We start from the raw sequence: 23,656 nt of genomic DNA, 5'->3' as shown, positions 1-23,656 counted from the left end.
GCTTATAGCCAGCAGCTGGCTGTACTATTAACCATGCTCTCATATAATATGAACCTAAACGCTGACTCACGCGCGTGCTATCTGGCACGCTGCAGCGGCCGAACGACGACCGTCCATCAGAGCAAGTATAATAGAGCTGAGTCGGCGAGCTATAAGGAAAAAACTAGTATATTTCTGCTTAGTTGGAGGAAAGAGGAGAGAAGAGACAAGATAAGCGGGCTCTTCGTGAAGAGCCAGCTCTAGCACGTGCTCCTAGGCACTTTATGAGAATGAAATGTGGTCCGCGTAATAAAAAAGTAGTACACTCTTTTGATGTACTATTATACATATTGGCTATAAGATGAGCCGTAGATGACATGGCACTGGCTTATAGCCAGCTGGCTATACTATTAACCATTCTCTCAGAGAACAGGACGCGACACGTGGCGAGAGGGAACCCGACCGAGCGGTGCGGTGTGTTTTGTCGTTTCGAAATTTTGGGGAAGGGGAATGTTTATACCCGGCGCACCGGCCGAGTGTTCCGCCGGTCACGCACGGGCCGCTCGATTCGAGCTAATCACACGACCATAAAACAGCTAACAACCCACGTGCTACCCTCTTTCACACCCACGTCCTTCCCAAAGGGTCCACACGCATCACACTTATCTTCTCACGTGAGACAATACCATCCACAAATTTCTTTTCTTCCCCACTGGATCCCATGGCTTTCCTCATCTCCGGTAGTGGTCAGCGCCGGCCACCGCCGCAGCCCTGGCGCTACTAGTGTCGCCCGGGTTCTTCCTTCTTCCTTCTTTCCCATCCTCATCTCTCACATAGCTTTTTCTTCTTCTCCTTCGTGCCCCCCTTCATAGCAAAACAAATCCCTCATAGATCCGACGAGGTGTTTCCCATTGGTTGCGTGGCCGCGCCCGCGACAGCCGCCACGCCATGATCTGAGCTCCATCCCCGGGGGCGGTGCTGCAATAGTCCTCATCTGAAGCTGGAACCAAAAGCTGTTGGTGCTGCAAGCCCAGGTTGCTGTGCCAGGGACAACGGCTACGTCGTGGGCGGACGAGATGCTGGAACTGGCCTCGGTGGGAGCTGCAACCAACGGCAATTTTTGCTTCATCCGTGTTTTTGTTTTTTGCTGGAATCAGCGACTTTTTCTTGCTAGTATTCGCAAATTAAGTGTTTTTTGCTGGAACCAAAGGATTTTTTTGCTACCATGGTCTCTGAATTTTGCTGGATCCAGTACTCCTTTTTTTGGTACCATTGTTTTGCTTTTTGCTGGAACTAGCATCATTTTTGCTACCACTGTCTTTGAGTTTTGCTGGAACCAAATGATTTTTGTGCTACCATTGTCTTAGTTTTTGCTGGAACTAGCACCTATTTGTGCTACTACCAACTTTGGATTTTGCTGGAACGTCGTCGATTTTGCTACAACCGGCAAATGTTTTTGCTACGTCCATTCATGACGAGTTGCGACCCACGGCGACGACGACAACGTTTTTGCTGCAACCGCCGTTGCTTTTTGCTACGACGAACAAGTTTTTTTGCTACATCTGTTTTATGGTGCGATTGGTGCCGTTTGTATCGCCGAAACTCATGCAGGCGACGGCGAGGCCAGGGGCGACGCACCGGAGTGCTGCAACCATGGACCGTCTGCGATCGGTCAGCGGCGGGATCTGGAGCACAAACTGAGAGCGGGGGAGGTACCCGGCAAGCACCATCGCCGGAAACGACGTGCGGCCTCACCGTCGTGAGTAGCGGCGATCCGACGAGCGTGGGCGATCCAGTGAACGCCGACGATCTGGCAAGCTTCGTCCTCTCGTTCCCGTCCTGAACGTTTTCTCCCGATTTGAGATGAGGAGGTGGGGAAGAGAGAGTCGTCCGCGCGGGGAATACGGGAGCGGGACGGGATTCTTAGATCTGACGGTTTTTACACTTCACATCTGACGGCCAGGGTTGGACCGGGTCAAAGTTTGGGCCGGCGGACCGGCGCAGAGTACTCACCTTTGGGGAACGCGCCCCACCAGTTCTCCCTATCCCCAATTCCCCTCCCCTCACTCTCTCCACACGGGGGGGTCAACAGGAACCGAATCCCTAGCCACCGGAATTCGACGTGAACGGGAGAGTCCACCGCCGACGGGAGAAGCTTCTCCGGTTTGAACAACCACCCACATCGGGAGCAGAGGGAGCCGCGCGCGTGCCCAGCAAGCGGACCGGCGGGGGAGACCCCGAGCCGCGGGCGCGACGGGGAGAAGAGAGGACGGGGGCGCGCGTGGGCGGCTGGCCAACGGGGAACCAGGGCGTCTCCGCCCATCTACGAACCGCAGGTCAGCTTCCCCCGGCGACTCTTTTTCCTCCATGTGTTCCGGCGGCTTTTTTTTCCTCCTCCTCAATGTTTTCTCTGGCCTACGGGGACGACGGGGAGGCGAAATCGTAGTCCTCGTCGGCGGGCTCAAACCCTCGCGTCACGAGTAGGGGCATCCACGCTTCATGGAGGGGAGGGGGAGTAGGACCTACGGTTTCGATTCGATTTTTTAGGTTTTGCAGGCAACTTAATTAGGCAACCAACACATACGCAGGCAATTACACACAGAGATGATGGGGTTTTTATGTAGGCAACAAATCTGTTGTTCTGTAGGTATATACACGGTGTCCATTCCATGTGTTGTAGGCAACTCAATTTGTTTCTACCTATATATATGAAGGCAAACTCACACATGAGTTTTTTTGGCATTTTTTAGATGAGGGATTATGTAGGCAACATCTATCTATGTTGTTCTGTAGGCAAATACAGGCTTGTCCATTTCTGTGGTTTTTGTAGATAATCTGGATTGTTGCTTTTTTGTCAGGTCTACTTTTGATATATTCGTTATAATGCTGTTTTGCGGATGAATTTTCAGCAACAGACCGATGTTGCTCGACGAGCACTGGTTATTTGGAACCTGCTCCAGGAGAATTAGTCTCCAGCCAGTGTGATGAAAAGATTCAACACCGTTCTAATTAGCTCCTGGGCACAAATACCCACAAGCTTGGAACCAACTCCTGCTAGCAGAACAAGTTCGGAACCAATATGTTATGCCCAGCCCATCTGATGTTGGATAAATTTTTCTGCTACTAGTTCTTTGCTTGCCATGGAGAATTATTCTCCAACCAATATGTGTTTAAAATGTCTGCACACCTATTAACCAGTATAAGTTGTATTTTAATTCACCGCAAAGCCCGCAATGACTGACATGCAGACCATCAACTATTTTTCACACCTATGACATCTTGGACAGGAGCATTTTTTTAGTAGGCAATTAGACATAGTAGTCAGTATGCAATAAACACTATATTTTTTGTAGGAAATCAGAAACAGGAAATAGGCAGCACTGTTTGTTTTTAGTAGGCAATTAGACATAGTTCAGTATGCTATAAACACTACGTTTTTGCAGGAAATCAGAATAGAAATAGGCAACACTGATTGTTTTTAGTAGGCAATTAGATGGAAGATAAGTAGACAATAATCAGTACGAAATGATGCGGGGTTAACTAGTTCAGAGAATAATCAGTATGAAGATATGTAGGCAATCAGACAGAGATATGTGTGTTTTTTGTAGGCTCCGTTTTCTGGATGTAGCTGCGACCAGTTTTTTTTTTATGAATGGATAAAACTGCGGATGAACTAGACTTTATTTTTCTCATCATTATTTTTCATCGCTGATTGCTTTTTCTCCTGCATCGTATTATCCCAGGTGCTTCATTTTATTTTGCTACCCCGTATCATCACCATCATATAAATGAGCCGACAATCATGAGAATTTTTAGTGAATTTTCATGATGCTTTTTTTGTGAGTATTTTAGCATGTTACAGACAATGCATAGGACAATGCACATACAAAGTATTTAGTCATGTTTTCATCTCTTTTTTAGTGATCTATATATCTCACAAATGCATGTAGAATATAAGGGAGGGGCAATTCTGTGTGTCTTTAGTAGTCGCCAAGGGTTTTCCAACACCCCTTCCTAACTTTTTTTTTAAAATGCAGGCAAGACAAAAGTGAAAAACTAGGGGTGCGAGGAGGGCATCCTTTTTCAGTATCCCCTGGACTGGCAGCATTGAGATGGAGGACTACGCAGATGAACATAACGGCGAGGTACAGTCCACACACACCTTTTCTTTTTTCCTTTTTTGTTATCATCTCCTGTGTGTGTTTCCGCAACATTGCCACGACTTAGGCAGAGAATCAGAGGAAACCATGTTTCTTAAATTTTTCTTCCTGTCTTTTTATCAGGGCGCAGCAAGAACTGACGCAGCGGCCGGGAACAAAGATGAGGGTTTACAAGTCCGTAGGCGACCAAGGAAGAAGCAGGTTCAGGAAGGAAGAAATAGAGCAGCGCCCGCAGGGCTTGTAAAGTTAAACAAGAGTTTTGAGCAGGATCAAAAGGATCTCACCAAAACATACCATCTGGGGAGCAATACTGAAGATTGAGGCACATCGATGCCTGCGGACCTGAGCCGGTGGGTGATGCAGAGTTACGATCCAGACAGCGAGTGTATTGTAGTCCAAGGCAGGGGCGAGATTCCCGTAACAGCCGAAAGCGTCCACCATACTTTGGGTCTACGCAACTCTGGGGAAGACGTGTTCTATGGCTGGGATTCAGAAGCTATATCATTCATAAACAGCAGGTACGGGTTTGAGAATGGAAGTGCCCCCGAGATAACAACCGTCTACAACATGATTGGAAAGATGGTGAGGAGAGCAGACGATGATTTCATGCGGGCATGGTTGATAGTTGTAGTGAGCACTTTCATGTGCCCCACAACGAGCCTTCATGTCAGTCCTTGATGCTACCCAATAGTCGCCGATTTGGAGAAAGTAGAGGCTCAACTTCTGCGCATTCACAGCAAATCAGATTAAAGCTTCATTAGCGAACCGGCGAAGTAAGAAGTATGCAGTAAACTGCTGCGTGCACCACATGGTGGTAAGCGCCACATAATTTTTTCTCTCATTTGGTGGTTTGCTTTTTTTATTGGTTTTGACGGCACACGAAAATACTTTCTTCCAGATAGAAGATTTGGTAAGTATCCAGACAGAAGATTGGAAACTACTGAAATCAAGTGCCCAAAGCAAGATAACAGGCAAGACCCCAACCCTTTTCATGGGCTCTCACACACACACACCCTTGTAGTAAACAGCAGCAAAAACAGTTTTTTTTGTGACACCAAGTCGCCTAATAACCCACGAACAACCACCCCAAGTCGTCTAACCCAGGGGAGAAAACTAGCCCCCCCCCCCCCCCCCCCCCCCCCCCGCCCTCGGTGACCTAGTGTCGCCTCACCCGACGAAACCAAGTCGCCCAATAACCGACGAACAACCACCCCAAGTCGCCTAACCCGAGGGACACACTAGCCTTACCCCGCCCTTGGTGACCTAGTGTCGCCTCACTCGGCGAACCAAGTCGCCCAATAACCCACGAACAACCAACCCAAGTCGCCTAACCCGAGGGACAAACTAGCCTACCCCCGACTCGATGACCTAGTGTCGCCTCTCCCGACGAACCAAGTCACCCAATAAGCCACGGACAACCACACCAAGTCGCCTAACCCGAGGGACAAAACTAGCCTACCCCTGACTCGGTGACCTAGTGCTGCCTCTCCCAGCGAACAAAGTCGCCCAATAACCCACGAACAACCACCCCAAGTCGCCTAACCCGGGGGGACAAAACTAGCCTACCCCCCTACCACCCTTGGTGACCTAGTGTCGCCTCTCCCGACGAACCAAGTCGCCCAATAACTAATGGACAACCGCACCGAGTCGCCTAAACCGAGGGACAAACTGTCCTACCCCACGACTCGGTGACCTAGTGTCGCCTCTCCCGGTGAACCAAGTCGCCCAATAACCAACGAACAACTACCCCAAGTTGCCTAACCCGAGGGACAAACTGGCCTACCCCCTGCCTCGGTGACCTAGTGTTGCCTCATCCGGCGAACCAAGTTGCCCAATAACCCACGGACAACCACACCAAGTCGCCTAACCCGAGGGACAAACTAGCCTACCCCCCGCCTCGGTGACCTGGTGTCGCCTCTCCCGGCGAACCAAGTCGCCCAATAACCAACGGACAACCACCCCAAGTCGCCTAACCCGAGGGACAAACTAGCCTACCCTCCGCCCTCGGTGACCTAGTGTCGCCTCACCTGGCAAACAAGTCGCCCAAAAACCCACGGACAACCACACCAAGTCGCCTAACCCGAGGGACAAAACTAGCCTACCCCCCGCCCTCGGTGACCTAGTGTCGCCTCACCCGGCGAACCAAGTTGCCCAATAACCCACGGACAACCACACCAAGTGGCCTAACCCGAGGGACAAACTAGCCTACCCCCCGCCTCGGTGATCTAGTGTCGCCTCTCCCGGCGAACCAAGTCGCCCAATAACCCACGGACAACCACCCCAAGTCGCCTAACCCGAGGGACAAACTAGCCTACCCCCCGCCCTCGGTGACCTAGTGTCGCCTCACCCGGCAAACAAGTCGCCCAAAGACCCACGGACAACCACACCAAGTCGCCTAACCTGAGGGACAAAACTAGCCTACCCCCCGCCCTCGGTGACCTAGTGTCGCCTCACCCGGCGAACCAAGTTGCCCAATAACCCACGTACAACCACACCAAGTGGCCTAACCCGAGGGACAAACTAGCCTACCCCCCCGCCTCGGTGACCTAGTGTTGCCTCTCCCGACGAACCAAGTCGCCCAATAACCCACGGATAACCGCACCAAGTCGCCTAAACCGAGGGACAAACTAGCCTACCCCCCGCCCTCGGTGACCTAGTGTCGCCTCACCTGGCAAACAAGTCACCCAAAGACCACCACACCAAGTCGCCTAACCCGAGGGACAAAACTAGCCTACCCTCCGCCCTTGGTGACCTAGTGTCGCCTCACCCGGCGAACCAAGTTGCCCAATAACCCACGAATCACGCCGCCAAAATTCAAACCACTTTATTTTTTACTTCTTTTAGAATGTTTTATGTGTGGTCATGCATAAGGTGATCATTTAAGTAAGTGAAAAATCTGTTTTTTCGCAACACATTTTTGTCCTCCTGTTTTCCTTACTAAATAGCAATATCAACAACAACAGCGAAGTGAATGAGCCTGCTTGCTCAAGTACCAGCAAGTGAGTGCGGTAAATATACTACTTGTCGACGCGTGATGATCAGTGGTTTTTACTGTACTATGAGCAGCGGCCAGCCTCTTCTTTCTCGCTCCTCTCTCGCTCGGGAAGAAGGCAAGGTGTGTGTGAACAAAGAGAGAGATCTGGCAGAGGGGAGGAGCCTCTGGATGCAACTCGTACTTTTTTGGGTGCAAAATCACTAAAACAAAGCAAAGTCAGTGAGCTGTTTTTTACATGGTTGCAGGACTTTTTTCTACTACTAGTTTCCAGGTTCTATTTGCCTGGCTACTTGTGTGTTTTTGTAAGAATCTAGACTTTGCTACAAGCCTTTTCTTGTAAGCAACACACAATAACTCTGCTTCGTTTTTCTTTCTCCATTTTGCAGAAACAAGGTGCAAAGACAAAGATGCAAATTCAAGAGTCAGCAGCTTCTATCCAACATCCAATTCTACAGGGGTAGGGAGATGCAAGAACAGGGGGACAAGATCCAAGTGACGTTTCTGCAAACGTTTTTTGGTACAGGGGGCAATTCTGCCACTAGAAGATCAAGTGGGGGGGGGGGGGGGGGGGGGGGGTACAGAGAGGGAAATCCAGTAGTTCTAGAACTAAAAGAAGTTAATGGCCAGAATTTTTTGGAACAGCACTTTTACCTTCGTGTTTCCACTGGGAGAAACTTGCCCAGATCTGCCAATATTTTTGCCCACAATTCTCCAGATTTATTGCCTGTTCAGCATGAAGAATTGCAGACACAATTGTGTTTTTAGATTTATTTTCCCACGAGTTTTTGCCTTGATTTCTCGCGTTTTTTTTCTCTCTCTTTTTTCGCTGTGGGAGGAGAGCTCCACAGTCTAGGCCATGGCGTCCGGTGGCGGCTGGGGGGAAGGAGACGCACGGGGATCTGGGCTTGGTGGGGTGTAGGGTTTTCTTGTCCTTTCTGGTGGTAGGTGGAGGAAGGGATCACGTGAGGGAAGCTGGACTACGGCTGTGGTTGTCAAGACGTGGCAACGAGAGAAGGAAACTGGACTTGCCTTTTTTAGCACATGGGTGGGGACCCGACAGGGAGGCACATTCCTTAATTGCCGGCCGCGAGCGTATGAAATTCACAGAGATTAGCTGATGTATTGTTCTTCAATTCCTCCCACATATTAAAATTGGGAATGCAAATGACTCCTTGGAAATTCGATGAACAGAAAAAAAATGGTTGATTGAAAAGAGGAAGCGTCACTATATTACCATGGGCGTGTGACGAACAGCTTGTTGGCCAGGGCTGGACTTCGTCGTCTGCTTGGGCCGACATGGCGGATGCCTGAGGAGTGGAAAGAGCCTGCATGCGGCGGAAGCAAGGCGGGTAAGCCAGGTAGCAAGCCAGCAACTGGCGTCGGCGGCGCTCCTGGGCAACGCAGTCTGTGCCTCAGCGCTGCTGCACCAAGCGTTCGCCGCGCGACCGCGCCAAGCCGGCAGGAACCAGGTGCCCCGTCCTCGCCCTCCTTGGGGCTTGGCCCTAGCTTCGCCCCGGCGTGCCCTCCGGCGGCAGCGGCGAGACAGGAAGGAGTTAGGTGAGGGAAGGGGTGGTGGCTAGGTTTCTCTCCTTAACCCCCTTTATCTGATTAGAGCGGAAAGGACCCGCGGAACCACTATTTCGTATACACGAAAAAGGTATGGTAGGACAAGTGCAGGACCGATTCCCCATAATAGGTTAATAGGTTAGATCGCGCCAATATCAATTCCTTTTATTCCAAGGCGAAGATTGAATCCCTCTCTTTCTTCTCCCTGTACCATTATTTTGATCGTTTCTGAATCTTGAGAAGGAGCTGGCCCTAGCTTCGCCCAGGGGCGCACTCCGGCAGCGGCGGCGAGACAGGGAGGAGGTAGGGGAGGGAAGGAGTGGTGGCTAGGGTTCTCCCGTGAGACTTATGGAGGCGACGCGATGGCTGCGACATGGAGAGCCCTTTTGCGTTTACGAAGCGTTGTGCGCGGACGCGGCGTGGTCCGCGGCGTGGAATATTCCTCCGCGGGTGGAGTGCGTTCAGTCCTAGTAAATTGCTAATTGCACACATAGCTCGGGATTAAACTAATTGTAATCATTAGATTTTATTTAGTATGGCTAATCTGACGGTGGTAATTAGGCTGGGTACATCTGCAGAGTGACATTAAGAAAGAATTAGTTTGATTGTTTAATAGTAGTAAGTATAAGTATAGAGGCCCTAGCTTCGCCCAGGGGCGCACTCCGGCGGCGGCGGCGAGACAGGGAGGAGGTAGGGGAGGGAAGGAGTGGCGGCTAGGGTTCTCCCATGAGACTCATGGAGGCGACGCGGTGGCTGCGACATGGAGAGCCCTTTTGCGTTTACGAAGCGTTGTACGCGGACGCGGCGTGGAATATTCCTCCGCGGGTGGAGTGCGTTCAGTCCTAGTAAATTGCACACATAGCTCGGGATTAAACTAACTGTAATCATTAGATTTTATTTAGTGGGGCTAATCTGACGGTGGTAATTAGGCTGGGCACATCTGCGGAGTGGCATTAAGAAAAAATTAATTTGATTGTTTAATAGTAGTATAGAAGTATAGATATAGATTAATCGACAACAGGAGCGCCCGGTAGGACCCATTGCAGGAGCCCCTATTTCGCTCGTACGTCCGCAAATAGCCGCCAATCACGCAGCCCCTGCACCGCCGAGTTTTTTTGTTCCGGCCCGTGTGGGGCGGGGCGCTCTTTTTTCATTTTTTTCGTTTTCCTTTTTTTTTACTTTGAACACTGTTCACGAATCTCAAATGCGAAAAAAAATCAGGGTTTGAAAAAAAGTCTTAATTTGATGAATTGTTCATGAATTTAAAAAATGTTACAAATATTGAAAATTGTATACGAATTTCGCAAATGTTCGTGATTTCATAAAATGTTCATGAATTGATTTTTTTTCACGTGAAATTTTTTAAAAAAAATATTCAAGAATTGAAAAAGTGTCCGTGAATATGCAAATATTGTTCCCAAACATCGAGTCAAAAAATGTTCGCTGATTCAAAAAATGTTCATGCCTTCCAAGAAATGTTCCCCAATTCAAAAAATGTTCCTCATTTCAAAAAATATTCGTTGAGTCAGAAAAATGTTCATGAATTTCAAGAAAGTGTTTTCTGATTCATAAATGATTCACACATTCAAAAGATGTTCGTGAACTGAAAAATTGTTTATCAATTTGAAAAATTGTCGATTATTTAAAAAAATTCAATTCGAAAATTGTTTGTAAATTTTTAAAATGTTCATCTATCGAAAAAGGTTTTGTAAATTTTTAATTTTTTTGGGGGATTTAAAAATGTTGTTCCCAAATTTTCAAAAAAAAATCATCAATTCAAAAAATGTTTCGCATTTTCGGAAAATGTTCATGCCTTTTGCGAAATGTTCATAAATTAAAAAAATATGTTCGGGTATTCAAAATGTGAGATTATGGCACGTATCGCCCTCGTAGTCGCCGGATAGGTCCAACAGGGTCCTCGTGGTTGATAAGTTCTTCAATACGGTCCGGGTATGACAGGGCTAGCCATCTAAGCTGGAAGGACTTTTTTTTTTTTGACAAAAAACCCTTAAAATGTTGCTTAAGAGTTTTGATTTTTTTATTCTTTTGTACATAAATACGCATGCATTGGTGCAAGTCGAGTTTCTATCAACAAGAAATTAAAAAATTTAGTAACAGAAGAATTGTTCGTAAAAAGTAAAATAAAAGATTAACTTGTTAGTATGTTTTTGTATATTTAGAATAGCAAACTACCCTGCGCAAACCTACTAAAATCAGTCCATCGACACAAATGAAAATAAGTACGAAATGCAGAAATAGTCATGAGTGTGCTGTCACTAAACAATAAAATCTATCTCACCTAGAACACATTTTGGAAAACTTCTATTTCCATAAGTGATCATTTGTTCTTAGTTTCTGACATCTAAGTAAATAATTTTCATCCATAAGGACTGGGTAAAATGTGACAAGCTAAAGTCATTAGTACAGAAAAATGACAGATTTTATAAACAAATACATGAATTTCCCTTCTTTCTTTGCCAAAATATAAAATCACGCGCATCTTATTAGTAGCAAATACTACTTTTTTTGAAACTCATAAAATATGTTCAAACTATTCCAAGAAAAGGTTTGATGATTCACTTTCAAAAGATGTTCATGAATTCAAAGATTGTTCATAAATTTGAAAAATGGTCGAGGATTTAAAAAGTATTCACGAAATCAATTTTTTTGTGAATTTTTAAAAACATTCACGAGTTCGAAATGTTTTTTGTTACTTTTTAAAAAAATTTGCGAATTCAAAAACAGTATGTGAATTTTCAAAATTATTCTCGGATTTAAAAATGTTGACCAATCCAAAAATATTTTCTGACTTTCTAAAAATGTTGGCAAATTAGAAAACAGTTTGTGAATTTTGAAAAATGTTCGGAAATCAATTTTATTTCAAGAATTCTGTATTCAAAAAAATCTTTGATTTTTGGAAACCTTCTAAAATTTTAAGAAACTTGATGTATTCAAGAAATCATGAATTCGAAAATGCATTAGAAAATTACTAAAAAAATAAAAAATAAAAGAGAACAAAACTAACAAAAAAGAAATTAAGAAAAAACGAAGAAAAAAACGGGTTGAGGAAGGATCTAGAACCCTTCCAAAGCTGCTGGAGAAAGACACGACTGAAGCCCGTACATTGGCTGGCCCATACCGTGTGCGCTTTTCCATGTTATTCACCACGGTAGGCGGGAAATAGGAACTGCCACCCATTCTGCCATGCAGGGCTCCGAAATTTAGATTTAAATTTTGTAACTTTGCGGTGAAAATAGCTGCTGTTTTGCCTTAAAAACATCCCACACACACATTTGTATGTCTAATACAACAAACTTTGCTCTCAAACCTAATTCATTTGTAATTTGTTTGTAGAATATCTACGGACTCCCACAGGCACATGTTTATGATCTTGGCCTGTAACAGCTACAACGGTGGAGCGAGCGGTGGATTGGAAATATCAAAATGCAAATCCTCATCGCGCATGAGATCATATTCAGGCTGGATGGGGCAGCGGAAAACCGCATCCTATGGATCATGAGCATGGGCTACGGAAAGTGCTAAAGCGGAAGCTGCTAGGGTTGAGCTCACTAGAAAGAACAATCGCCCGACAGCGGTCTCGCATGCTCAAACTCAAGGAAGGGGACGCCAACACCCGGTTTTTCCATCGTCACGCATGTCATCGGCAACGCAAGAATGCCATTCTCACCTTGCGACATAACGAGGAGATCGTTACAGGCCAAGAGAACATTGCAAGAGTGGTGGATGCGCACTATGCTAATATCTTTGGATCGCCACACCAGCGGGCGCACACGATCGACTTGGACCAGCTAAACCTCCCAACCAGGGACTTGTCAAATCTAGAAATGCCTTTCTTACCGGAAGAAGTGGAGAAGATCATCAAGTCCATGCCATTGGACAAAGCACCGGGCCCGGATGGTTTCACAGGAAGGTTTTACGCAACTTGTTGGCAGATCATCAAGGTGGATTTCATGCGTGCTTTGGATCAATTTTTCGGTGGAGATATGCGAGGACTGGCAGCCATCAACCGGGCAGTGGTCACTCTTTTGCCGAAGAAAGAGGGAGCAGTTGATCTTAAGGACTTTAGGCCAGTCAGTCTAGTTCATGGGGCCATCAAGATATTCGACAAGATCCTGGCGTCAAGACTTGCGGACGAGCTGCCGTTCTTGGTGGGTAACCATCAAAGTGCCTTCGTGCGGGGCCGTACTCTGCATGACAACTTCATGCTTGTTCAGTGTACGGCAAGGAGACTCCATGCGCTCAGAAACCCAACGGTCCTACTCAAACTTGATATATCCAAGGCTTTTGATACGGTAAAGTGGCCCTTCCTCCTGGAAATAATGGCACGGCTTGGTTTTGGGAGGAGATGGACCGAGTGGATCTGTGGACTGCTTGCCACCTCGACGACGAAGATTGCGGTGAATGGTGTGCCAGGGGAGACGATATATAACGCATGTGGGCTAAGACAAGGAGATCCGATTTCCCCCATGCTTTTCATCCTCTGTATGGAGCCTCTACAAGCCTTGTTCAGCAAAGCCACGGAACAGGGCATCTTCGCCCCCCTAGCTACAAATGGAGTGCACCAGCGATTGTCCATGTTCGCCGACGATGTCATGTTGTTTTTCAAGCCCTAGGCTCAGGAAATCCGAGCTTGTAGAGAGATCTTGGAGTTGTTTAGGGCTGCCTCGGGCCTAGTGGTGAACCTTGCTAAGAGTGCGGCACTACCCATCTAATGCTCAGCGGAGGAGCTGGATGCAGTTTGCACATCCTTAGACTGCACAAAGGCATCTTTCCCTTGCAAGTACCTTGGCCTACCGCTCTCAATCAGAAAGGCCACTCCGGCACAGTTCCAATACTTGGTGGAGAAGTTCGCTAACTGCCTGCCCAACTGGAAGGCCGCTACCCTACCAAAAAGTGGACGGCTCATCCTCATTCTATCCGTACTATGCGCAATCCCAATTCATGCCATGCTCGCCATGAACATACCTCCGAAGACCCTCACCGCCCTGACGAAGATTTGTCGTGGTTTCCTCTGGTGTGGTAAGATGGATGCGCGCGGTGGCAATTGCGCCGTGGCGTGGGATTTGGTTTGCCGCCCTAGGTGTGCCGGAGGACTCGGCATACCAAATTTTGAGGTGGTTGAACATCGCGATGATGGCCAGATGGCCGTGGCTACAACGTACGGATCATACAAGACCATGGGCAGATTTCCAAATCGCAATCCCAGCGGAGTCCAGAGCGCTCTTTCGCGCGGCGACAACAGCTTCAGTGGGGCATGGGCAAGACATACGTTTTTGGGAAGACAAGTGGATTGATGGCTACAGAGTCCAGGACCTGGCACCCATGCTTTACTCCAAGGTATCGAGACAAGCGAGATCCTCACAAACAGTAGCAGAAGCACTCACAAATCATTCATGGGCGGCGGACTTTGGGCCTGAGCTTACGGCCGACATGCTCAGACAGTACCTGGGACTATGGCAGCGAGCGGAGGGTGTGGCCCTCCGTGAGGATGCGCCGGACAAGATTCTTTGGGCGTGGGAGAAGGATGGCATGTTCTCGGCGCGATCGGCATACGCGGCCAAGTTTGCGGGACTTGAGATTGCACCAACGGCGGAGTTCACGTGGGTGTCACGGACGCCCTTACAGCATCGGTTCTTCGTTTGGCTGGCCATGAAAAATAGATGCTGGACCTTCGACCGCCTTGCTAGGAGGGACCTCCCTCACCAAAGCTCGTGTCCATTCTGTGGACAGCATGAAGAGACCATCTCACACATCATGATCGGATGTGTTTTCGCTCGAGAGGTTTGGAGCAAGGTGTGCCTGGCCTTGGGACAACCAGACAGTGCTCCAACGGCGACGGAGTCACTTCCGGAGTGGTGCATCAGGCAGGATGAAATTGGGCAACACCGAAAATTGGCTAGGACAATATCTATCTTGGTCCTATGGGAGCTGTGGATCCATCGGAATGCAGTGATCTTCGACGGGGAGGCGCCATCCACACAAAAGGTGCTCAAGTGCATCGATAGCGAAGCAAGGGCATGGAAGCAGGCAGGACTACTACGAGGGGAAGTTGAGGGGTTCATGTTGGGCCTTGCATTGTGGGAGAGTAGCGAGTAATCCGCTAATTAGCTAGTCGGGTGGGGTGGCCGAGGGCTACCTGTAAATAACTTTGTATCTTCATGTGTGGAGGGTTTCTACCCTTTCTTTCTATAATATATGATACGCACGCTCGTGCGTATTCGAGAAAAAATATATTTGATGGAACTGGTATCCCTCGGGATCCATTCATTTGCTTCTAGAAACATCGTTGTGACTTGTCACAGAGTGCCACATCGAACGCCCAAATATCACAAAACCTAAATCAAATCAGCGGCCGCGCACGAGCAACTAACAAGACGTTCCACCACGCGGCCACACACGCATGCTAGGGACACGCCTTCCTGTGTACGTGACTGTGACGTCGACCTGTTGTTTCCTTTTCTCTCTATCAATGCAAAGATAGACTCCAAAGCGTATCCGCGAAAAAACACAGGCAGGCACGGGGGACGGGCCGTACAAAAGATCAGTACGACCCACCGGGCTAGCCTAGCTTAGCCTTGCCGGAGAAGTTTACACAACTGTAAGGCCACCTTATATGACAACATTACCGAAAAATGTGTGCGCACCCTTGAACAGTCGTTCCATGGAAGGATGTCGACCGTGGCACTGGCACGGTCAGCTGCTGACCTCATATGACAACGTTGCCCATAAATGTGCCTGTATGCTTGAACAGGTGTAAGTCTTTGCATGGAAGGATATCGATCGATCGGGTGATCTCATCTGAGAACAGACCAACACCAGCATTCCTTGCTTAATTGTGCACCCCCGTACCCGTGGATGTGTTGGCCAGTTCTTCTCAAGTGGGTCGGTAATGGCGTCCAGAAGGAGGGGAGGCGTGATTGGGGACCTAGGCTCTATCTACGGGTTGTAACAGGACAGGTATTCGTTGCGATTGCAGTATTCTACTATGCGAAGGCACGGGTCGAGCCTTTTCACGGTACGCCACAGGAACAATTCGTGCTGTCACAGGTCATGGAAAAACGGGAGGCCATTTTTCACCAAAAACGAAAAACATACGGTCGCATGGCCATCGTCATGCATGCTTAATGCGTGCCAAGGCAGTGACAGTCACGGTCTTGACGCACCTTCCTGGTACGTTAGCTGAGATGCTCTCGCGCGCGATGGAACATGGAGGTAATTAACACTGATGTGATGTGATTTGCCAAGATGGTCCATTGCACCCAACCGGAACGGGGTAACCAACACAAGCCTATCAATTCGCCCTAAGTGTTACGCACCTTGCTCTTGCAAAATATATTGTCCGGTAATCTTCTTTGTTTGATCAAGCATCTCACACACAGGACCCTAAACATGTCTCAGAAATTTACAAAGAAGATCCTGAATAGAAAAAAAATAGCGATCGCCTCCAAAGTTGTATCCTCGCGGCTCCAACCTCGCCGGCATCAGGGATGAGACCAGTTGGTCCGCCGAAACTTTTACATCAGGTCGTCGTAGACACCACCTTGAAGCATCAATGCATCCCAAGTGACATCATGGCTAGGACGAATGAAATTCGCCGCCCTTCGACCTGAGGATGCGACGGATCGTTAGAGCCAGCTGGCCAGCCGACATGGGCTCCATGGCTCCTTTAAATCCATCGACGATGATGTGTATGATCCCCTCCAGTAGCAGTGGCAGAGCCAGGAACTAAAGATTGGGGGGGGGGGGCAAATGACACAAACTTTTTTGCCCTACTGTGTACAGTCAAAAAAATGACACAAACTTTTCATTTCATTGGACAAATTGCGGTAATGCATGTAATGTTTTCTAAATTTGGCACTGTTCATCTCTAAATTAGGAGCAAATCAATGATGTTAGGGGGACAATGCCCCTGCTGGCCCTCCTATCTTCGCCACAGCCTAGCAGGACGCTAGGGCTCCTCCCCAAATTCAGGGATGACTCCGCCTGTGCCGGAAGCTTGGGTCTGGTGAGGTTAAGCACCAGGAGGTCAGGTCAAGGTGAACCTTCCAACACCTCTCCTTGCCGGCACCGCGACTGCAGAAGAAGAGGGCAACAACCACACCACCTGGCGCAACCCAGTGCTTACTGAGGCAGGAAGTGCCGGATCTACCGCCATCGGTCCACCTCCACCATGGAGGAGAGGCCGAGTACAACGCCAACGAGCATCGGGCGATGCATGCAAGCACCGGAGCCTTGCAATGTAACGACATAACATCAGTTGCGCCATGGGAAAGTCTACACCTATAGCTACCCTGTAATGAGGCCCGACCTCCTCACTCACTCCGGAAGGTGAAACCGCTAGAGGAGGGGAGAGTAGTCACTGGTTTGAATGAAGCATGACGTGTGGCAAATGGCATAAAATATCTAAAAAAACTATCTTTTGTTGGAACTATTGAAGATTTATTGCATTATTATTTCAAATAATTCCTAGAAAAAATCCCAGAGGCTTGTATGGCCCTTTCATACATGATAATGTGCGTGAAAAGTTTAGTCATGTCGTACTAGTGGAGGGTGTGGGATACCAACATATAAGGTTGGTTGCTTCACACACACATATAAGAGCTTGTGAAGATGCACATACACACGCTCCTTCTCCGGCGCCATCCACCTCGCCAGCGCATCGTTGTTCGCTTGAGTGCTGGACTCTTTTTCACCATGGGTGCGGATGACTTCTTCCCCGACGTCGACAACATCTGCTGCAACATGTCGCTTGGTATTAGTGCTATGATTGAAACCACTTCTTTCTACCGCGTCATGATTTCTCTTACCCCTTGTGTTAGGGATTATTTTTGGATATGTCATACTAGCAATTGGTATTTTTACCATACATACGTAAACATTGTGGGAAAAAACCCAGGCCCAGCTAAGGGCATATCCAAAGCGTTTGTAAAGGTCCAGACCCCAAAAGCATCTATAAAGGTCCAGACCACACGGTCTAGACACCTTTTGCCTTTCTACGCGTCCCTCTAAACGTCCACAGACTAGTCCACATGTAGACCAGAAGCAGATTTGGTGGAGCTTTGTGAGAGTCCGGACATCATGTGGGAGTTCGCTTGAACCACTCTCAGTTGGACCACATGTCATCACAACCCATGTGTTTTCTTCTCTAGGTCCACTTGGTGTTGGGGAACGTTGCATGAAAAACAAAAAAAATTCTACGCACACGCAAGATCTATCCATAGAGATGCATAGCTACGAGAAGGGGAGAGCATCTACATACCCTTGTAGATCGCTAAGCGGAAGCGTTTATCAACGCGGTTGATGTAGTCGTACACCTTCATGATTCGTCCCGATCAAGTACCGAACATACGGCACCTGCGCGTTTAGCACACGTTCAGCTCGATGACGTCCTCGCCTTCTCGATCCAGCAAGGCAGGCGAAGTAGTAGATGAGTTCCGGCAGCACGACGACGTGGTGACGGTGGTGGTGAAACTATTCCGCAAGGCTTTGCCAAGTACAACAGACGTGGACGAGGGAGGAACTAGAACTAGAGGGAGAGGGGGCGCCGCACACGGCTTGGGGATCGTGGTGTGTGTTGCCCCCTCCTCTCCTCACAAATATATAGGTGGGGAGGAGGGGAGGCAGCCCTAGGGGCGCCCCCAAGGGGGGCGGCGACCGCCCTGGGCTCCTGCCCTAGGTGCGCCCCCTTTCCTTCCTATGGCGTAGGGGAGAAGGCAGGAGGGGAGGCCCCCCCTTTCCTTTTTCTCACGTGGAAGAGAAGGTAAGAGGGGGCTAGCCCTCTTCCCTTCCTTCCCTAGGGCCGGCGGCCTAGAGGTGGGGCACACTGGCCCCTTGTGGGCTAGTGTGTTTCCCTCGTTGGCCCAATAAGCCCAATAACTCCCGTGGCCTTCCCGGAACCCCTTCCGGTGATCCGATAGATACCCGATGCATTCCGAAACCTTTCCGGAGACCAAATACTATCATCCTATATATCAATCTTTACCTCCGGACAATTCCGAAGCTCCTCGTCATGTCTGTGATCTCATCCGGGACTTCGAACAACATTCGGTCACCAACTCACATAACTCGTATAATACTATATCGTCAACGAACGTTAAGCGTGCGGACCCTACGGGTTCGAGAATGATGTAGACATGACCGAGACGCTTCTCCGGTCAATAACCAATAGCGGGACCTGGATGCCCATATTGGTTCCTACATATTCTATGAAGATCTTTATCGGTCGAAGCTTTATGACAACATACGTAGTTCCCTTTGTTTGCCAGTATGTTACTTGTCCGAGATAAGATCGTCGGTATCTTCATACCTAGTTCAATCTCGTTACTGGCAGTCTGTTTACTCGTTCTGTAATACATCATCTCGTAACTAACTCCTTAGTCACTTTGCTTGCAAGCTTATTGTGATGATGTATTACCGAGAGGGCCCAGAGATACCTCTCCGTCATACGAAGTGACAAATCCCAATCTCAATCCATGCCAACTCAACAGACACCTTCGGAGATTGTGATCACCCAGTTATGTTGTGACGTTTGATAGAACACAAGGTATTCCTCCGGTATCCGGGAGTTGCATGATCTCATGGTCGAAGGAATATGTATTTGACATTAAGAAAGCAGTAGCAATAAACTAAACGGTCATATGCTATGCTAACGGATGGGTCTTGTCCATCACATCATTCTCCTAATGATGTGTCCCGTTATCAAGTGACAACACATGTCTATGGTTAGGAAACCTCAACCATCTTTTGTTCAATGATCTAATCTAGTAGAGGCTCACTAGGGACACGATATTTGTTTATGTATCCACACATGTATTTAAGTTTCCATTCAATACAATTATAGCATGAATAATAAACCTTTATCATGATCAAGGAAATATAATAATAACCACTTTATTATTTCCTCTAGGGCATATTTCCAACACTTGGCCCATCTCTGCTATTCAGATTTGATGTCTATTCTCGAAATAGGCTCTCACCCCGCTTTATATATAACGCAACAACACCCACGTTACACGGCAAAATGATACAGTGTGATGAGGTAGCCTTCCAATACAACCGATCCCTAAATATCGACCAACACAGTCGCACAGGACTACGTTGCAGAACAATGAGTTACAGGACGACCAGAATACAATGATACGACACGACCTAGGACACCTAACCTCCACGGCAACGCCCTCAAGAGGGGAACACAAGCACCAAACTGCCGAGCCCAAAAGGATAAGGATTTTCACCCTGAGACTCGCCACGAAGAGGAGAACCACGACGATGCCTTCAAGAAGATCGCGGCACTGATACGTCTCGAAGGTATCTATAATTTTTTATTGTTCCATGCTATTATATTATTTGTTTTAGATGTTTTATATGCATTAATATGCTATTTTATATCATTTTTGGGACTAACCTATTAACCTAGAGCCAAGTGCCAGTTTCTGTTTTTTCCTTGTTTTTGACTTCTACAGAAAAGGAATATCAAACGGAGTCCAAACGGAATAAAACTTTATGATGATTTTTCTTGGACCAGAAGACACCTACATGACTTGGAGAGAGGGCCAGAAGAGTCCCGAGGAGGCCATAATCCTCTAGGGCGCACCCCAGGGGGGCCTGGCTTGTGGGCCCCTCGAGAGTCCCCTAACCCTAGCTCAATTTCTATATATTCTCAAATATTCCCTAAACATCAGAAGCGTCCAAAAAATACTTTTCCGCCACCGCAAGCTTCTGTTATCGTGAGATCCCATCTTGGGGCCTTTTCCGGCGCTCTGACGGAGGGGGATTCGATCACGGAAGGCCTCTACATCAACCTTGCCGCCCTTCCGATGAAGCGTGAGTAGTTTACCACAGACCTAAGGGTCCATAACTAGTAGCTAGATGGCTTCTTCTCTCTCTGTGATCTTCAATACAATGTTCCCCTCTTTGTTCTTGGAGTTCTATCCGATGTAATATTCTTTTGATGAAAATATACCCTAGAGGCAATAATAAAGTTATTATTATATTTCCTTATTCATGATAAAGGTTTATTATTCATGCTAGAATTGTATTGACCGGAAACTTAAATACATGTGTGGACACATAAATAAATACCGTGTCCCTAGTAAGCCTCTACTAGACTAGCTCGTTGATTAAGAGATGGTTAAGGTTTCCTGACCATAGACATGTGTTGTCACTTGATAAAGGGATCACATCATTAGGAGAATGATGTGATGGACAAGATCCATCCATTAGCTTAGCATATGATCGTTCAGTTTATTGCTACTGCTTTCTTAATGTCAAATACATATTCCTTCGACCATGAGATCATGCAACTCCTGGATACCGGAGGAATACCTTCTGTACTATCAAACGTCATAACATAACTGGTTGATCATAAAGATGCTATACAGGTATCTCCGAAGGTGTCTGTTGAGTTGGCATGGATCGAGATTGGGATTTTTCACTTCATGTATCGGAGAGGTATCTCTGGGCCCTCTTGGTAATACACATCACAAGAAGCTTGCAAGCAAAGTGACTAAGGAGTTAGTTACGAGATGATGTATTACAGAGCGAGTAAAGAGACTTGCCGGTAACGAGATTGAACTACGTATAAAGATACCGACGATCGAATATCGGGCAAGTAACATATCGACAGACAAAGGGAATTACGTATGTTGTCATAAGGTTTGACCGATAAAGATATTCATAGAATATGTAGGAACCAATATGGGCATCCAGGTCCCGCTATTGGTTATTGACCGGAGAGGTGTCTCGGTCATGTCTACATCATTCTCGAACCCGTAGGGCCCGCACGCTTAACGTTCGTCGATGATATAGTATTATATGAGTTATGTGAGTTGATGACCGAATGTAGTTCAGAGTCCCGTATGAGATCACGGACATGACGAGGAGCTCCGGAGGTAAAGGTTGATATATAGGATGATGCTATTTGGTCACCGGAAAGGTTTCGGAAGAACCGGGTATTTATCGGAGTGTCGGAAGGGGTTCCGGGAGGCCACGGTAAAGCGGTGGGCCTTATGGGCCAAGGGGGGGGGGGAGAACACCAGCCCACAAGGGGGCTGACAAACCCCTCCACCCCCTGCCCACGCACCAAGGAGGGAGGGAAGGAAGGGGGAGGCCTAAGGAAGCCAGCCCTCCTTTCCTCCCCCCATGTTGAAATATGGAAGGGGGAGGGGGGGGGGGCGGCGGCTAGGCAGGCAATAGGGCAGCCGCCGGCCACTTGGGGCTCCCTAGGGCTGCCTCCTCTCCCCTTCCACCTATATATATGTGTGGAGCGGGAGGGGCAACACACACCACGATTCCCTAGCCATGTGCGACGTCCCTCTCCCTCTAGTTCATCCTCAGTCATATTTTTGTAGTGCTCGGCGAAGCCCCGCGGAGATAGTTGCATCACCACCATCACCACGCCGTCATGCTGCCGGAACTCACCTATTACTTTGCCCGTCTTGCTGGATCAAGAAGGCGAGGACATCATCGACCTGAACGTGTGCTGAACGAGGAGGTGTCGTACGTTCGGTACTTGATCGAGCGGATCATGAAGGTGTACGACTACATCAACCGCGTTGATAAATGCTTTCGTTTAACGGTCTACGGGGGTACATAGACGCACTCTCCCCTCTCGTAGCTATGCATCTCCATGGATGGATCTTGCATGTGCGTAGATTTTTTTTGTTTTCTGTGCAACGTTCACCAACAGGCATCATGAGCTAGGTCTATGCATAGATGATATGCCCGAGTAGAACTCAAAGGAGTTGTGGGCGGTGAGGTTCATACTGCTTACCACCAACTTCTTATTTTAATTTAGCGGCATTGTGGGATGAAGCGGCCCGGACCAACCTTACATGTCCACGCACATGAGACCGGTTCCACCGACTGACATGCAACTTGTTTTGCATAAAGGTGGCTAGCGGGTGTCTATTTCTCCTACTTTAGTTGAATCGAATTTGACTACGTCCGGTCCTTGAAAAAGGTTAAAACAGCAAACTTGATAATCACCATTGTGGTTTTGCGTAGGTAAGAACGGTTCTTGCTAGAAGCCCGTAGCAGCCATGTAAAACTTGCAACAACAAAGTAGAGGACGTCTAACATGTTTTTGCAGGGCATGTTGTGACGTGATATGGTCAAGATATGATGTGATATGTTGATGTATGAGATGATCATGTTTTGTAATAAGTTCACGACTTGCATGTCGATGAGTACGACAACCGACAGAAGCCTTAGGATTGTATGCTAATTATTGTATGACCCGCGTGTCAATCACTAAGCGCCATGTAATTACTTTACTTTATCGATATACGTCAGCAATAGTTGTAGAAGCAATAGTTGGCGAGACGACCCCGACGCTACGAGGGAGATCAAGGTGTCGAGCCGGTGACGATTGAGATCATGACGATGCTTTGGAGATGGAGATCAAAAGCAAAAGATTACGATGGCTATCATGTCCCATATTTTGATTGCATGTGATGTTTATCCTTTATGCATCTTATTTTGCTTAGAACGACGGTAGCATTATAAGATGATCCATCCACTTAATTTCAAGATAAAAGTGTTCTCCCTGAGTATGCACCGTTGCCAAAGTTCGTCGTTTCGAAGCACCTCGTGATGATCGGGTGCGATAGACTCTACGTTCACATACAACGGGTGTAAGACAGTTTTGCACATGCAGAATACTTGGGTTAAACTTGATGAGCCTAGCATGTACAGACATGGTCTCGGAACACTGGAGACCGAAAGGTCGAACATGAGTCATATAGTAGATATGATCAACATAGAGATGTTCACCATTGATGACTACCCCATCTCACGTGATGATCAGACATGGGTTAGTTGATTTGGATCATGTATCACTTAGATAACTTGAGGGATGTTAATTTAAGTGGGAGTTCATTAGTAATTTGATTACTTGAACTTTATTTATCATGAACTTAATCTTAACACTTTTTGC

At 47.6% G+C, this 23,656-nt stretch overlaps 2 long non-coding RNA genes across 8 annotated transcripts; one reads left to right on the top strand and one right to left on the bottom strand.

Annotated features, from left to right (window-relative positions):
- Positions 1-670: 670 nt before the first annotated feature.
- On the top strand, positions 671-7,904 carry LOC109772009 (uncharacterized). 7 transcript variants are annotated; one of them, XR_012187614.1, is made up of 6 exons: positions 671-1,792; positions 4,017-4,124; positions 4,263-4,953; positions 5,038-5,110; positions 7,206-7,349; positions 7,521-7,904. It is a non-coding gene; the product is annotated as an uncharacterized lncRNA (long non-coding RNA). The 7 variants fall into 7 exon arrangements; XR_012187612.1 differs by having other exon boundaries at positions 713-1,792; positions 7,103-7,349; XR_012187616.1 differs by having other exon boundaries at positions 787-1,073; positions 7,103-7,349.
- LOC120966379 (uncharacterized) lies at positions 4,626-8,021 on the bottom strand. The gene is made up of 2 exons (XR_005759933.3): positions 7,786-8,021; positions 4,626-4,862 (listed from the first exon to the last, which is right to left on the bottom strand). It is a non-coding gene; the product is annotated as an uncharacterized lncRNA (long non-coding RNA).
- Positions 8,022-23,656: the final 15,635 nt, after the last annotated feature.

The sequence above is a fragment of the Aegilops tauschii genome, chromosome 6 (genome assembly GCF_002575655.3).
Source record: "Aegilops tauschii subsp. strangulata cultivar AL8/78 chromosome 6, Aet v6.0, whole genome shotgun sequence".
NCBI classification, from domain to species: Eukaryota; Viridiplantae; Streptophyta; class Magnoliopsida; order Poales; family Poaceae; genus Aegilops; species Aegilops tauschii.
This window is presented reverse-complemented; position numbering and strand designations above follow the sequence as displayed.